Raw genomic sequence first — 16,412 nt, forward strand, 5'->3', positions numbered from 1 at the left:
TGCAATGCCTCATGAATGCCGTTATTGAAAGTGAGTAAACTGTTGCTTCAATGGGCAAAAATTTTCTTGGTGTACTCATAGTGTTGTGGCCAAATTCCAGTGTTGGTAATTACATTCTGCCTAACTGCAGAATATGTGTGTGGGGAAGAAGGGGGAGATTCCTTCCTTTCTCACGATTCTAAATTGTAGTCTAGTGTGATATCCACTGTAAAACAGTTGTTGAGTTTTCCTGTATTTCTGAATCAAATGATCTGTGTACACGCAAAACTGTTTTTTTGAATCCAGCTGTGTAATCCAATTGTATTACTTAAAAGTGATCTGATTATTACAAGATGTCTATATTAAAAAGAACAAGTGAAATTTATCTCTAGTGCACTTCCATAGTCGTCTGTGGCATTACACCAGAGATAAAATGGGCCATCCATAGTAATAAGCATCATGACTTAGTTTTTTAAAATCACTGGCTAACTTGTATCTTGAATGATTGGATTCAAAAACTAGTAGGTTGCAAGTAGGCCTTTTTGTTTACCTATTATGCAAGAAATAAAACAATATTTAATTATGACAAATCAAACATCTGAATCTCTGAGTGTAGCGTATATTAATTTGCAGTACTAATGTAGTAAAGACTAGATTAAAAAGCTTGGTTTATTTGGAAACGTACTTATTCCTAAAAGCATGTATCCAGATCATTTTTAAATTGGATCTCTCATCCCCCATGGGCCACATCACATAACTGGATGCCAATGAAATGTCTGCAAATGATAAAAACTAAAAAAAACACCATTTTCTTTTTGGTCCCTGAAGAGCTGGGAGATGGGACAGCGAGAGAGAAGGTACCTGCAGTGGGCAGGGATTCTGTCTGCTAAAATTCATCATCAAATCTGTCCAGCCTCTGGGACTTCATTTGAGTGCCTGCGTCCACTCAAGCTGACCTCATTGCAGAATCAGAAGTCTCTTGATCTTAACAGAGAAACCAAAAAGGAAAGTAAATCCCAAGTGTCCAGCTCAGAGGATGTGACATGAACTTTGGAAAGATGAAAGATATGAGGAACATTTAATATTCCAAAATGATAGGTTGTTGCAGTCGGTGGATCAGGGATGAGACGACTGGGGAACCAGATTGGTGCACCTTTGGGTCAGTTCACTTCTCATGTCGTCAACATTTTGTTTAATTTAGGAGGAAACAGTTCTGAGCTGAGATAAAAACTACAAAAAAAAAAAATCACTAAATCACTACACAGGCTAACATAACAATTTAATCTAGCCTGTGCTTCCCCTAGCTTTATACCTACGGTCTGATTTCTTCTTCTTCTGTTTCTGACGTCTATTTTTCTTTTACTGGGCTAACCTTAACTTGGAAGCTTAAGGAGCTGAGTGGTTTCATTCTGGGTACAGCTAGCCAATATACAAGTTCATTTATGACCAACAATAATGGGTCTGATCTTGAAGTCACTAGAACTTCAGTGGGAACACTAGCAGGACAAATATTTGTATTATATGTGCTAAAGGATCAGTAATTAAATCTCTTGTTTTGGGGAATTAGGTGGTCATAGCGGATATCACAAAGTGTTTTTCCCCCATGTTCAGCACTGGCCATGTGCATTATGAATATATTCTTCCTCTGGTGTATCGGGCACAGGACACTTGCTGGAGCCAGAATACTGAAATTAATGGACTTATAGTTCACCCTGTTGTATCAGATCAGTATTTAGCTAGTTCCAGTCCTGCATTTAGGGATTTATTCTTCCCTTACTGCTACTGTGAGGGGCAGGAAATATAAAATTTAGACCAGGCCTGATTAAAATCATGGGCACCGAGCTCTTACCCTTAAAAAACCATTTTACACAATCAGTCTCGGAGCCCTGAGTCTCCTAATGAATATTTGGCTAAGTAAGAGAGCAAATTTAATATTCAGAACCTTGGCCTGTCTTGATTCATCCCCCGTTGGTGGTGTGGGAACTACCCTTAGAGGGCAAATGGTATGTTTCAGTGATTAAACAGAATCAGCAGAAATAGTTTAAAATGCTAGTGGAGTGTCTGGAAAGGGACACAGGGCCAGATGTTTAAAGGTATTTAGGCACCTAAATATGAGGGTAAACACCTAGTAGGGTTTTCAAAAACACTTGGGTGCCTATCTCCATCTTTAGGTACCTAACTACCATTAAAATCTAGCCCATAGACTTTTGGAGGATGCAACATGATGTGGGTCACACAATAAAAGTATCCCAAGCTGCGGCCCAGGATGCTTCAAAGGAATGCTGTTTCAGGTCTGCTCTGATTTCTAATTAGATAATGAATGATGTAGGATTCTAAAGCCAACCTGGAATTTGTGTTAGCACTTTGCATGTATGAATGACAAAGGAACACTGATTTCATATTGATTTAAATGATCCAGCGAAAGAATGTTTAAACATCATGTGCTTGATGCCCAGCTATGCCAGAGCACCTGGAAATATCAACTTAATTCCAGATGTTCTGCCAATGACAAACTTCTTTATTTTACAGCCACACCACACGCACACACTCACCATGTGACTTCCAGTTCCACAAATAAGACTGAGCCGTTTCTGCTCCTGGTCCCTTGATAACTCTGATTTGCAAGTGCTGGAAAGAATTTTAATCTACATAGTTTTAAAAGAGAGGGGGCTTTTAAATATGCTGCAAACAATTTGTGATGGTCATCTCTAAAATGCAGTTCCATTATCCTTTTCCATTTGGAATGAATGAGGCTAATTAATTTCAGGCCATACTTGATGAGGTCAGCACCATGCGAAGGGTGCGTGCTAGACATTGCTAATCTCTTTCAGCTGAGAGTGATGAATTAAAGATGAAGCATGCCTTTGCAGGCCTAATTTAGAATGTATATCAAAAACCTACAGCAAATAATACTATACCCTACAACAAAGGAAAACTTGTTCTCTCAGGCTCCCATGTAGTGTTGATTTTAAAGCCATTTTCATTTCACTTTGGAATTCCAGCTGTGGATGGGTGAAACAGTTCAGAGAAATCAGGGTTTCTCAGCCTGCATGGACAAAGTGATGGTGGGGGGAAGAACTAGTCAGTGTTTGATCCTGTATGTATTGTGATTCTAACTGTATGCATTACATTTAGTAAAGCTGTCGGAGTCCTGCATTCCCCAAGTTAATAGTACCTGTGACATATTACCCCTGTGCACCAAAGGAGTTTTCCTAATATATTTTACAGTCTAAAGGGAAAGCAATAAATTTGTTAATGATGGTTCTTATCAATTTTTACTGGGTTTTCTATGTTGCCCCTGTTCTATAGGCATGGCATTTAATTTCTGTTGGGACAATAATAAAAATACACAAGCCTCCAGGCCAACAAAGAGCAAGATCTCTCCACTCTTACTCACATTGAGTAGCACCTTCCTTCTTGAATAGTCCCATTTGCTTACATCAGTAAGGGTAGCAGAATTTGGCCCAAAAGGTTGCTATGAAAGTCACTGTTAAACTAACCAGGCCCGATCCTCAGGCCGTCTAAATTAGTGCCGATCCATTTAATTCAATGTAGTTATGCTGATTTCTGACTGACTCAGGTCTCATCCATGGCCAAGTCTTTCCATACTTAGGCAAAACTCAGACTGAAATCAACAGGAGTTTTGCCTGAGTAAGAGACTGCAGGATTTGGCCCCATATGCAGCAAGAAATTAGACATAATTGTCATTGCTGTAAAACAGATAATATGAAATGTAAATCTGTTCTCTGGAGGGAGAGGTTGAAAACAATAGACCTCCAGCTACCCAGCACTGTGTTTCTTAGTACCTAGCGATTAGCTGAAATTCTTGACAGGTTATTGTAATGAATCAAAGTTCCCAACTGGTGGCCATAACCGGCTGCTGTCTTTGTATCCCAGTAGTCCTCATTAGAACAAAGCTGCTTCGAATTAAATCCAATCTACATGCCGAATCAATCTTTCAACCCTTTGATTGCTTCTGAAAATATTTATATTTCTTAATAATGCACATTTTGTCCCGCAGCCTGTGATTAAACCCAGACAAGGTCTAGAAAAGCCTAGAGTGTATATGGAAGGGGTTATTTGGGACAGGAAAGGAGAGATAAAGAACACAGGTTTTTCCCATTGTGGAACCATTAGAGTGTATAAATCTAGCAAATTTAGTTGTATAAGCATCAGAGTGGGTTGGTAATAAATACAGATTGGAGTATTATAGTAACCAAATGGAGTGTATGGATTATGTTCAGTAGTTCATAATTCTCCAACGCTGCACTCTAGCTAGCTTCTCACTGCACTGAACTTTATTAATATTCTCTTTGCATGTTTCCTGCTGAAAAGTTAAAGATTGCAATGATACTCTACATAATACCAACATATTTAAAGGATCTTCCCCTACAACTAATTTCAGGGAATGGTTTTTAAAGGGTTTAATTAGAAGAAACAGATGCTGTAAATCCGCTACTAACTCCATTAAAAGTCACCAATTTACACCAATTGTGGATCTGGCCTTAAGTTCATGAAAATCAGAATTTGAACATAAACAAGTAAACCACTATTACTACTTATCCAATTAATTTTGTAGGTGGTCAATGAGGGGCTCTGGGGTGGGAAACACAAAGGCTTTCCAGCTGCAGCCCATGGTAAACAGCATGTAATATGTTTAGTAAAAGGTGATGTAAACTACAGGTAAGATAAGGTGGCAGGGTAAAGATGGATATATTCCTTGGCTGAGAAGTTATTGAATGATTATTAAAATTTGCATAGCTAGGTCCTGATTCTGCATAATGGGAATTATGCCCTTGCTTGGGAACATAGATCAGATGAGGGAAAATTCCTTGGCATTCCTCCCTAAACATAAGTGACTCTTCTTAGCTATAATAATAATGAAAAGGTGCCAGAGGGAGCTGACTTTTTAGAAACATGTAAGAATAAATCAGCTGGGCAAAATTATTACTATCCCTGAGTAAAGAGAAGAAATTTCTCAGAACTGAATGAAAAATATATTGTTTAATTATAATAATCAAGATGGTAAAGGAAGATCTAGTAGATTTGGTCCCTTTGCTGGTAAATTTTCATTATAGTTATGCAAGTCTTCAGTAAAGGATGGAAGCAAAAATTCTTGCTCAACATGCTTTTCAGTCAGTCAACACACATTTCATTGTATTAAGCTGCCATTTCCTAAATATGTTATTTATGATCATTACTTATCTTATTAATTATAATTATTATTTATTATTATTTATTTATTATATCATGAGTCTTGACCAATATTCGGCATTAAAATGTGGTTAGGATACATGGTCTTCCAAAGTAGGGGAACCTATGCATTATCACCAGGGGGGCAAAAATCCTTGTGTCAGAGATATAGGACCTGATCCAAAGCCTGCTGAACTTAATAGAAAGACTCCCATTAACTTTAGTAGATTTTGGATCAGGCTTTTAGTAAAGATGTTATATGATGAAGCTGATATTTTATGAATAACTTCTTCTGTTATTTGACAAGCCCAATTGTACACTGCATTTGGAGTTCATTATTGAAAAGAAGCCTTTTGTGTGAGAACTTTAAAATATATCCTTTAGTGAAGAGACACACAAAACACAGAAAGTATTGTCTTCTGGGGTGCTTTTATTCAAGAGTTCCAGCCTAAAGGTGTATGCCTATTTTTAAAAGAAATTTTCTGATTGTAGATAACGGCTCAATTTGATTTAGTGTCGAATGATAGTGATGGGGTTGATAACTGAGCATTCATCGGTAATTCATCTTGTGCTAGTAGAAATTTACAGCAAAGCAGTGCTTTCCCAACACTGACAAGTCCTATTAATCTTCTTCAGACACATTTCAATAGGTGTCTCCATCTGTGCCCAACATCTAAACACTCTGGCATCACTAGGGACTTTGAGACACCTTCATTTCAGGTTACGCTAGTAAAAATGTGATACTAGATTGCACTCTATTTTTTAACCTAATTCTCTCTTTTCGTTCAATTAGCCTTTCTTGCCTGCATTTTTCAACTTATGTGTAATATCCTTTTCCCCAGAAAGAGCTCCAATGGAGATTTTATTTCTTATAGAAACAAAATATACTATGTTGAGAGCAGCCAAAACCTTTAACTTTTAAAACAGCATAATACAGTTCACAGTTACTGTGGAACTACAGATACTGGCTGCAAAAGTGTCTTCTGTATAGCATGCCCACAAGGCAAACTATATCTGTCATAATGCAACTCTTACAGGCATTATTAGGCCTGGGTAGAGGAAGGACTGAAACTGAGTTTATTCTTTTTCCAGGTTACCAATTTTTTAAACAGGTCATTGCACACCACTTTGGTTTTGAAGTCCAATACAATCCCAAAAGCATCCATGTGTGCTCAGCTATGTGTAGATCACCACCATATAACACACCTCTCTTTACATGTGCAGCTAATGCATGAACAAACATTGCACAGTCAAATTAGAGCAGTAACATTTATGGGTAGATTATGCTCGCTCTTCCTTGCTTGTTACTGAAAGAAAAGTAATTTGCAAACCACATGGACAAAGTATATGTAAAATGTATGTGAATTTCACCCCAGAAATGAACGTTGTTAGCTTCACTTTCAAACCTGCAATGACTTTGTTAGCAGAGACAGCATAACTTTAAAGATTATTTATTTCAGAAAACCGAGTCACTTACTCCACATGGACATTTCAGTTATGTTTTAAAAGAAAAGCTGGAGATGTTTTCCTAATTTTGATCTCTGAGTAGCTGCTTCATTTCCCACAAAAATCTTGTCGTGAACTTTCTCCTTAACAGATCCAAACAATGAGTAAAATGCATAAATATGTAGCAGCATTCTAGAACTAGGACAGAGTCTCAGACGTTGTTTCTTGCTTCTATGAAGTTCTCTAAAACCATCCTGTGAGTCATGTTATAGATCTAAATGACCTTATTGTAGGTGGCAAGTTTAAATGTGCCATATTAATAACTTGTTATCCAAGACAAATTAAGTCCTTATGTGTCAAAAGCACTCTGCTCTGGATTACCTACAAGACAAGTATTTATTGAATAAACGTTGGATCCAATTTCATTTTAATGTGACTGACTGTATGCTTCAGCCTTTTAGAATGAGATAAAAACACTCAAACCTATAACTCTGTTGCAACATTACACCTAACTTGTCTATTTCTATTATTGTCTCTTAAAGTGGGATATGGATAGGGTTTTTTGTTTTGTTTTGTTTTAAAGGTTTTATTATTATTATCATTCTGAAGAGCAAGGGGAGAGATAGAAAAAAGGCTGGCATTCAGCCTAAAGAGAAATCATTGAAACAAATTAATCCTATGCCGTTTAAATTGACATGGTAATCCATCATCAGCAAAGGCAAACTCTGAAAGCAATCTAGAATCTGCAGTGTTCTTTCACTGGCCCTGAGGCACAAAGACAGATAGTAAAAGAGGAGGAAAAAAAATCATAAAAGTTAGCAATGCCTTGGAAAAGAGAAGGGGGGGGGGGCTGGGGGAAAGAAACAGCTTTCACTTTTCCTCCTTCTAAATATCCAGTTCAGAAAAGAATCCTGATTAACCTTCAACAGTTGTTTACTAAGCTGAGTGTCAAGTCATCATCAGCTGCAAAGCAAGGAGTGTTTTTCATATAGTGTCCAGCCTTTATCAACTCTACCATGCAAAACTATACCAAACATCAACTTTGGCAATTCTCTCCATTTGTGCCTTATATCAGCCTAAATTTAGTTATTCCAAATGGACAAAACTGTGCTTTTTCTTCATAACATTGTACTGGCATCAAAATTTAATAGTCTTGATCTGTAAACAGTTGATGGAAAAGGCTTGTTTGATAATCTAGTCCCCACCCCTGTCTGTACAGGATTGTCCACTAAACTATATTTCCTTGGGCTTTGTCTAATCTAGTTTTAAATACCTCTAGTGATGGGACCTTTTGCATTTTTAACATTTAGAACACATGCTGCACGGGAACAATTTAAAGGTCTCAGGCCTTGGAAGCCAGTTGTACTGAAGCCGCTACCATCATCATATAAAGTTATCTACCACTCAGCCAGAACTGAGCTATCTAAGAACAGCTTCTACTGCTCCTACTTTTCTTTTAAGCTAACAGATCTGTAACTTTTATCCAAAGCTTCTCCTCACTAACTGGGTCTAGCAATCCAAAGAGTAGAATGTTTGTTATTGAATTAATACTTTGAATTTTAGACAGTAAAATAACATAAAATAAAAGTAGAAAGCTCGGGAAGAAATAATACCTTAGAGTTAGAAACTGACATAGTATGAAGAAAAAGTCAGGCACCTTTGTGCCAAAGGCAAAGAGGTGAAAGGCTGGATAATCTGACCCATACCCAACATCTGCCCTATTTTAATTTAGCTGGGATAAAGTTTCTTGTTTATTATTAAGAAAACTTTGTGGTAGAGAAGCCCATGAGCAATGTTATCAAATCTGTTTTATTGGTGTATTACATGCTGTACTATTGCGGGTGGGTTTTTTGGGTTTTGTTTGTTTGTTTTTTTTAGGGATCCCCTCCCATTCTAAAGCAACCCAGTTCTCAGGTTCTACTATTTGGATGACAATTTCATCTCCCTATGAAGCACTGCAACTGGATCTGAAACACATTGGGCAGGTTAACTGCTCAGTGTCGGTCAAAAGGATTCATTTTTAGGTGAAGAACTGTGCAAGGTTTAAAAGTGCCAAAATGACATTTGCAAGTCACTATCAGAGATGTTTGCTGAATATAAGTGTAAAGAATGGCTGAAGTAAATAACTGTATTCTGCATAACACTAAATTGCTAGTGTCGAAAATGATCTCACTCGATTTATGAATTTATTTTCCCTCTTGTAGCAAGACTTCTTAGATTTAGTAACAAAATATACTATAATATAAAGGGGTAAATATAGGGACTGAAATGACTCCACTGACTTCAGCTACCTGGTCTGTGTCCGAAGGAGGCTGAATACTTAAGTATACCTAAGATTAGGATATGATTAAAACCATAATATTTTTATAAGCACTAATATATTTAAAATCCAAAATAGGGTTATTTCATTATCAGATAATACTTAGATCAAATTAAATACTGTAGCTGGAAATAAAGTTGTATGTAATTGTTTGCTATTAAAACCTAAAACTGGTCCTAGTTTTTAAAATTTGTTCTTCCTGGCTCTTGATATAAGGCAAGCTTTTCATGAAAGGCCACACCTGCCATTTTTCACTGTTTGCTGGTATCCCCTTGCTTTAATGTTTTCAGTTTAGTTTAATTCTTTAACATGATAAAATCTCATTCAATTTATCTCAAACACAAAGGATTTTTTATAAGACTGATTAATTCCTTATAAATAGAAATTAGACTTTCATACAAAACTAGCACCATTTTAAAAATGGTGTCTGCAAAAATAAGGGAGGAAATGTGAAGAAATGTATAACTAGATTGATAGGCAGTACAGAGAAGGATTTCACTATTGTAAAATAGCTCATCTTAATTCAGTTCAGAACACAGAGTCTAAAATATGCATTTAAAATATTTCCAAGAAAGCTTCAGCCTTTAAGAGGAGGGGAAGTTTTAATTAAGAGGCTATAAATAGGTAATTGATAAAAAAAAATTCCTAAATTCATGTCATGTGGTTCAGCTGTGGTTATGTGTGTACATCTGTCTGTCCCTGTCTAGGCTTATTGGATATTTCTGATAGCTGTATTTCTATTTAAGTAATGCCTAATGCAGGCCCTAGAATGTAGTAACTGCTTCCCTAAATAATCTGTTTCTGTTTTTTTTTTAAAAAAAAAAAATAAATAAAACCTAAAAGAACCTCAGAATGTTTATAAATAAAACTAAAGCTTTCCTTTTTTATATTTGATAATGTTATTTTAAAGCTGAATATTTAATAAGTATATGATTCTATACTGCCTAAGATTCTGCTAATTATTTTGGACTTGTCTCTTAAAAATCACAAGCCACTAGAAAGACTTCATTATTAGGTCTGTTGAAAGGAAGACAAGTAAAAATAGAAGGTAATGATTACTATTATTGGGGCGGTTTACATTTTTTTTAAAATTTTTGTTTAGCAGAGTGATGGATTAAAATCTAGTTATATTCTAAAATCAGAGTGTGTTAAATAGACAGGAACATATTACAGTTATCATTCATATTCTTTGCTATTCCAGTTATCTTGTTAATTTGAAAATAACATAAAAGTACGCAGAGATCATATTTAAACATACTCACCAAAAATGTACCCACCTGCCTCAGCAGTTAACAGATTTCTATCTTCATACTGGGAAAAAGCAAACAAGCAAATAAAAAAAACCCAATTCAAATGTATAGGTTAAGATTTGTATATGACAAATATTGTGTGAAATACATAGAAACCTGCAAACAATTTCTTTGCTTAAAAAGTAGTTTGATAGCATTCAAAGATACAATTCAATATCAAGTTAAAAGATTTAAGAACAGAGAATATGAAGCAAAAATGCAAATTTCTACAGTGTTATTCTGTGTGTGTAAATACATATATCGGCATGTAGATACAATCTGAGAGTTATTAACTTTCAACATCAATGATTAATCTTGAATCAATACACTGCAACTACCTATTAATATATCAGCCAGGTGTGCTAGCAGGCAAATATACTTTGAGAATTATTTCTAGATTTCTTCTTTAAAAGTTATAATTTGACTATGGAGAGCAATCTAAAGCGATTGTTTTGGAGCTGGTAAATATACTTTTCTTTTTGCAATATCTGACATTTTTAGAATACTTCATTTACTCCACGTTTTAAAAGTAGGGAAAAAGAAAATTTGCAATGAAGTAAATCAAAAATATTGTTTTACCGAAGTGTGCATATATTTATAAGGTTTATGCATGGATGTTATATATGTATAGGCAGGCAGGCAAAACAGTTTTCTTTCCATTTCCATTTTCCTTCGTACTAGAAAAAAAAGGAATAAGAAGGATCAGAGTTCTTAAACCTTGCAGCCACACTGAACCTCACACTACTGCAATCTCCTTTCTTCCCTCTCTCTCTCTCACACACACACCCTTTAGATTAGCGTAGTTAACCTTGGTTCTGTGCTGGAGCGGGAAGGGTTAATGAAACCAAGCTCTTTACGACCTCGAGGGTCAGACTCTTCCTATCTGCAATCTAAGGAATTAGGTAAAGAGGTTATAAGATTATAGTGGGAGGCGTTATAGGCCCTGCTGGCCTCACACCTGAACATATTGGTCTAATCCACTGGGATTCTTAAAAACCGCTTCAGCTATGGAAAACTGTTAATTAGTCTGTATCTATCCTGGGGTTTCCTGTTGCATTAGTGATCCAACAGGGTAGTATGAACCCCGTAGCCTTAATTTAGGGAGAAAATAGCCTTTGGATTAAGGGCACACAAAGGAATGAAAAGCCATTTTTTTCGGCCACTTCTTAGATATTAAGTAACCAGTTGCCTGTTCCTAGCTGTTGCTAACTCCAGTGCTTGATCCCGGTAGCAAAATTAGCACTTGGAGAAGTGAAAAGCCATTTTCCCATCAGTTCTGCTCTGAGGCTCCTAGTTTAAGGTGCCTCCATCCTTCTCAGAAAATAGCATCATTCGAGCTGCTTCTAAAAACTTTCTCTCGGTCGTATTGACTTAGTTCTATTCAGTGACACCCTGTTTGGGTTTTTCCCCCAAAGAAAAGATATCCGCGGCAGCTAGTCCCTTTAATAGGGAGACAATAACACTTACTCTATGCAAAAATTCACCAGACTCTTTAAATAGTCTACCTTAGGGTTGATTGGCAGAGTCATTGTCGAGTTCTACCTTTGTATACTTTGCTACTTGCCATGACTGTCTGAAGCAGAGTTGTACATAACCTACCACCACACATCAACTGATATGATTGTACCTGAGACAGAATTGAATAGTCCTTTAAAAACTGCTGGGATTGAAGACCCTGCATTAGAATCCCCATCCGAATTAAAATACTCATACGTGTAGAGCAGAGTTTAATCATGTTGTCTTTTTCAGAAGTGCCATTCGTGGTCACCTTAGAAATGCAGTAATCTCTAGATTACAGACTAGAGGAGCTGTTATTACAGTATAACGCGCTGTGGTTAAACACTAAAATCTATTTTATTCACCACGTTTATTTTAGGGGGTGGGAACAAAATCCCACCACTGAGATGAATTGACTGTAGCTGCTGTTATTAAAGACATTCCTGCCTGACGGAGATAGATAACTGAAGTCCCTTCAACTTGATCTCAAAGTCTGACCATCATATACTCCAACCCTCTCCTTTTTATTCTCGCTGTTATGTCTTTTGTCACCATTTTCTCAGTGTTTCAGTCATTGCTTTACATGTGGGTGGGGCAAACTTTTATGTCCTTCTCCTAGTTGTATTTTCCTTATAGAATTCCTATTCGCCTCCTATTTGTCTATTTCATGTGTGCTCCTGATTCCTCTGCCTAGCTGATAGGGATCATTTTAGAAATGTGGGTCTTATTCTTCCTACCTTCTTCGGGCTGATTGGGTATTATTTTTTTATTGGTTCTGCTACAATGGGTTCCTCCCTTTAATCTCCCGATATATTTTTCTTTTCTTTTCCCCATCCTGGTATAGCCAAATCCATGAAATTCACAGCCTCTCTCTACTGGGTCGCCTAATCACTTGATATCGATTTCCCTAACTCTTTTCATCCAGCTGAAGACACATCTTAAAACACTCCAAGCCAGAGTGTGCTCTTTGCTTTATACACACTAATAAAATGATTTACCCTTCTCTCTCTACTCTCCTCACAGGAGAAAATCGTTCAAGTCCCGGCTATTTGTGTGTGATCAGTAAATATTTAGTGTGGTGACATCTTCGGCTCCTCTCCTGATCAATACCCAGCCCAACAGGAGGTGGACTTTTGTCCGGGAGGAGACTTGCTGAGAGCTCCTTTAGATGAGTTCTTTGCCTCTCCTACAGTTATGTTATGATTTCTTCTTGAATGTACCCAGTAAAGAGAGAAATATAGGGTTTTAAATGGTCTGTTCTCAACCTGTTTACTTTGACATTAAACCACCTACGCATCACCATATCTCCCACCTCCCTGTAATGTTCTAAACTCTTTCCAACTGCAGCTGCAAAATGAATCTCGATCAAGCCACCAGACACACTCCATTTGCCATTCTGTACCCCCTCTTTTTTCTCTCTCCTCGCTTAACAATTCACTGTCGAGTGAGGGGGGGACGTGGGTGAGGGGTCTGTTTCCTCAGTCCCACTTGTGCAGGAATCAGGATGTCTCGCTGTAAGGGTTTCACTCCCTAGCAAAGTCATGCTCAGCGTCGTTCTTCGGAAGTGCCTGGGAATACAAGGTGCCTCAGGAACTTCACATCCATCCATACGCTTCTTCTCCTTGCAATCTGAGGCTATGTCCCCCCAACCCCCTTTAATAGATTAAAATGAGTCAGGGCTGGGATATGGAAACTGCCTTTAAAACAATTAACAACGGACTAGATATTAAACCCCATTTTCTATAACTACCCACGTTAGAGAGCTTTCTCTAAGGTACTAAAATGGCCAGAAAGAGGAGTTCATGAGTGCTTCTTCTGATCTGTTATTTCATCCCAGGGAAAGCCCGTGCCTGGAATGTGAAATATTTTCTATTGTAAATGATTAAATCAGTATATAATATGTGTATGTGTTTATACTAGTGCAGAGATAGGTGTATGTGTATACACGTGTGTATAAAATATAATACATGAATACACAACCATATTTTAGATTTAGCATGTGTGCTTATTTGATCCATATTTTATACACAGCTATATATTTCATTATATGTCTGTATTTAGTCATCTATCTCTATATTAGCTGAATATTACTTGCATTTATATATATAATTGAAGTACCCTTACTGCACATATATAATTTACAGCTATATAGCCAGGTTATATATATAGCCGTAATTATGTATGTGTACTACAATTAAATATTCTACTATACAAACAACTACATCCACATGTTAACTTTGTTTATAAAGCACTCTAACTAATGGCTTTTAACTAATTTATCCAGTGCCTTATACAGGTAAAGGAGACGACTGGGGGAGGAGGGGGGGGATCCATATCAAAAGGTGTTACACCCTCTCTGCCGGAGGAACTTTGCACATCTTGTATAGAGCGATTATCTCCAGAATATATCTTTATACTAATGCATACTTAATTGGTCTGTCTTGACTGTCCATATAAAACAATTTAATTAGGGTGCTTTCTGCTTTGGAAAGAAGAAAAAAAATCTGCCCAGCATTTATTGTATTTAGCACCAATACAGGCAGAAAATGTTGCACAAGGTTTTGGTTGAAAGAGCACCTATGTGACCATTGAAGGGCGTTGATCCGAAAAGACAGAGAGGACAAGTAAAATCGATTTGAAGCGACCCTCTCTGTCCCTTTCACACCATTCAGACACTCCATTCCTTCTAAGACAAAGACCTAGCGCCTTGGGAATGCTTGCAAAAAAAAAAAAAAAAAAAAAAAAACCTCCAATCCCACAGGCAAAGGGAGCACTTTGAGAAATTCCTTGATATTGCTGTTATTTTAAAAAAAAATAAAAAAATGATCCACCCCAAGATATTCTTACCCGGCGTCTAACATTTCTTCTGCAGGAATGCCCCTGGAATGGGTGGAGGTAATTATGGCTATTAGTATTGCAAGTCTAGTTTCAACCTTGGTCTTTCGCAGGCTTTTAGGGTTAAAATAGCCCTCACCTCTGACCCCTGAAGAGCAGAGTTGTGGCTGTCGCTACAACTTGGGCCAAAGTTTTCAAACGCTGAGCTGCACAGCAGAGGGAAAACGTCTCCCTGGAATTATTTTTTATTTTAGATTTAAAACATCTTTAGCCGGTTTAATTAAATCCCCTCCAGGCAGCACCTTGTAGGGGGGGCGGGAGCGGGGTGGTGGGGGGGAGAATCCTTAAAGGTATAGTCCACAATCTCTCTCTCTCTCTTTCTTGTTTCCTTTTGGGCAGTTTGTTTTCAAGCACGAAAATTGTTATCATAAAACTGAATTATTAGGTCATCCTTTCATCCTTGGATGGCAAGGATAAACCCAGGGGGGAGGTTTAATTCTCCCGTCCTCTGCCCCCCTCCCTCCCAACCCTTGGGATTGATAGAAAAGGAACATTTGGGAAAGATGGTGTGTGGGGAGGGGGAGGCGTGGGCTAAGGGAGGAAATTACTTTACTACGTATCATATGCTTGTCAGCACACCTTAAGAATTCTCACCCGTAAGGGGTTTATTTTGCAGAGTGGGGAGGACTGCATGGGGGTGAGGGAAGTCTGAATGTCCCTCTGGCAATAGTAAAAATTCATTCAACAGGGCTGTGTCTCCATCTCCCATGTACTGATCAGACTTCACAGGAGTGGAAACTTGTGTCGACAATAGTTAGGGTATTCATGAACAGTTAAAAGATTTCCCATTTTGGGCAATATTGTGCGTTTATTCCTCCCCCCAGGCTGTGATGATAGTTGCCTTCATCGTTTTTTCATCCTTGTTTGAGGAGCTAAAACCCATTCCTAATTTTCATTAGCTCAGTAAACATGCAATTAACATTCAGAACTGTGGTGAACTTAATTCCTGTTTTAAGGCAAAGACAAGTAAGAGTGGAAGAAGGTTTGTTCCATTTGTCAAGTTTGACACACTTCTTACCATAACAGCTTCCTAAAATAAAAGATCCGTGTGTGTGTGTGTGTGTGTGTGTCCCATTCTTTTCTTAAAACAAAAAGGAAGAAACAGGAATCCATTAAGTTTAAAACTGTACTAGACTGCCAAATGCAGCATAATGTATTCCAAATTGTCCCAAACTCTCCCTGAGCTAGCGTCTCGTTCATTAGGAAAGGAGGAAGGACTGTGTTTTGGGGGGGGGGTAGAAAATGGGAGTAATCTCAGGCTTGCAACAGGAGCCTCAATTTTTTTAAAAAAAAATTAACAAAGTAAAACCGCGAAGCCTCGCTTTGCATTTCTAAAGTTGCCATGTTTGTGAAGGGCTGGGGAAATGTCTTTCTAGGGGTTTTAATGAGCAACAGCGGGTTTTATAGATGGACTTGTTTTGTTTTTTTTTTCCCCATTTTAAAATAACTATGTGGAGTAAGTCCTTCTAGCTGGGATTTCAGGGGCAGAGAGAGAAAGAGATTCCCCGGTTAGCTCCGATTCTTTTCCAGCTTGCTTTAGCATGTGCTTGCGTTCCCTACCGACCCTTCCCAGGACACTATCCCTTCACCACCCACCCACCCACCCCCCAATTCCCTCTCTGTGCATGTGCTGATCGCTCGCCTGCAGCTGTTTGCGGTTTTTCTCTTGGCGGGTTTGAAATCGGGGGCATACATCCGACCACAACACTCACGAAGTTAGGAGATTTCACTCTTATTTATCTATATTGTTTCCGGCTGGACTGGGGGGGGGGGGGGCTGTGCGGTTGTTGTTG

The 16,412-nt window shown here is 37.8% G+C and overlaps 1 long non-coding RNA gene across 26 annotated transcripts in view; it reads right to left on the bottom strand.

The window, feature by feature from the left end:
- Positions 1 to 16,412, bottom strand: part of LOC140895064 (uncharacterized) — a 131,882-nt gene that overhangs the window by 114,081 nt on the left and 1,389 nt on the right. For 19 of the 26 annotated variants that reach the window (XR_012154071.1, XR_012154076.1, XR_012154080.1 and 16 more), the window contains exons 2-3: positions 10,201 to 10,249; positions 841 to 963 (exon numbers count right to left, since the gene is read on the bottom strand). This is a non-coding gene — a long non-coding RNA (uncharacterized lncRNA). The other 7 variants (XR_012154086.1, XR_012154067.1, XR_012154068.1 and 4 more) reach the window with 7 other exon arrangements.

Source organism: Lepidochelys kempii, chromosome 10 (genome assembly GCF_965140265.1).
Source record: "Lepidochelys kempii isolate rLepKem1 chromosome 10, rLepKem1.hap2, whole genome shotgun sequence".
In the NCBI taxonomy this organism is placed as follows: domain Eukaryota; kingdom Metazoa; phylum Chordata; order Testudines; family Cheloniidae; genus Lepidochelys; species Lepidochelys kempii.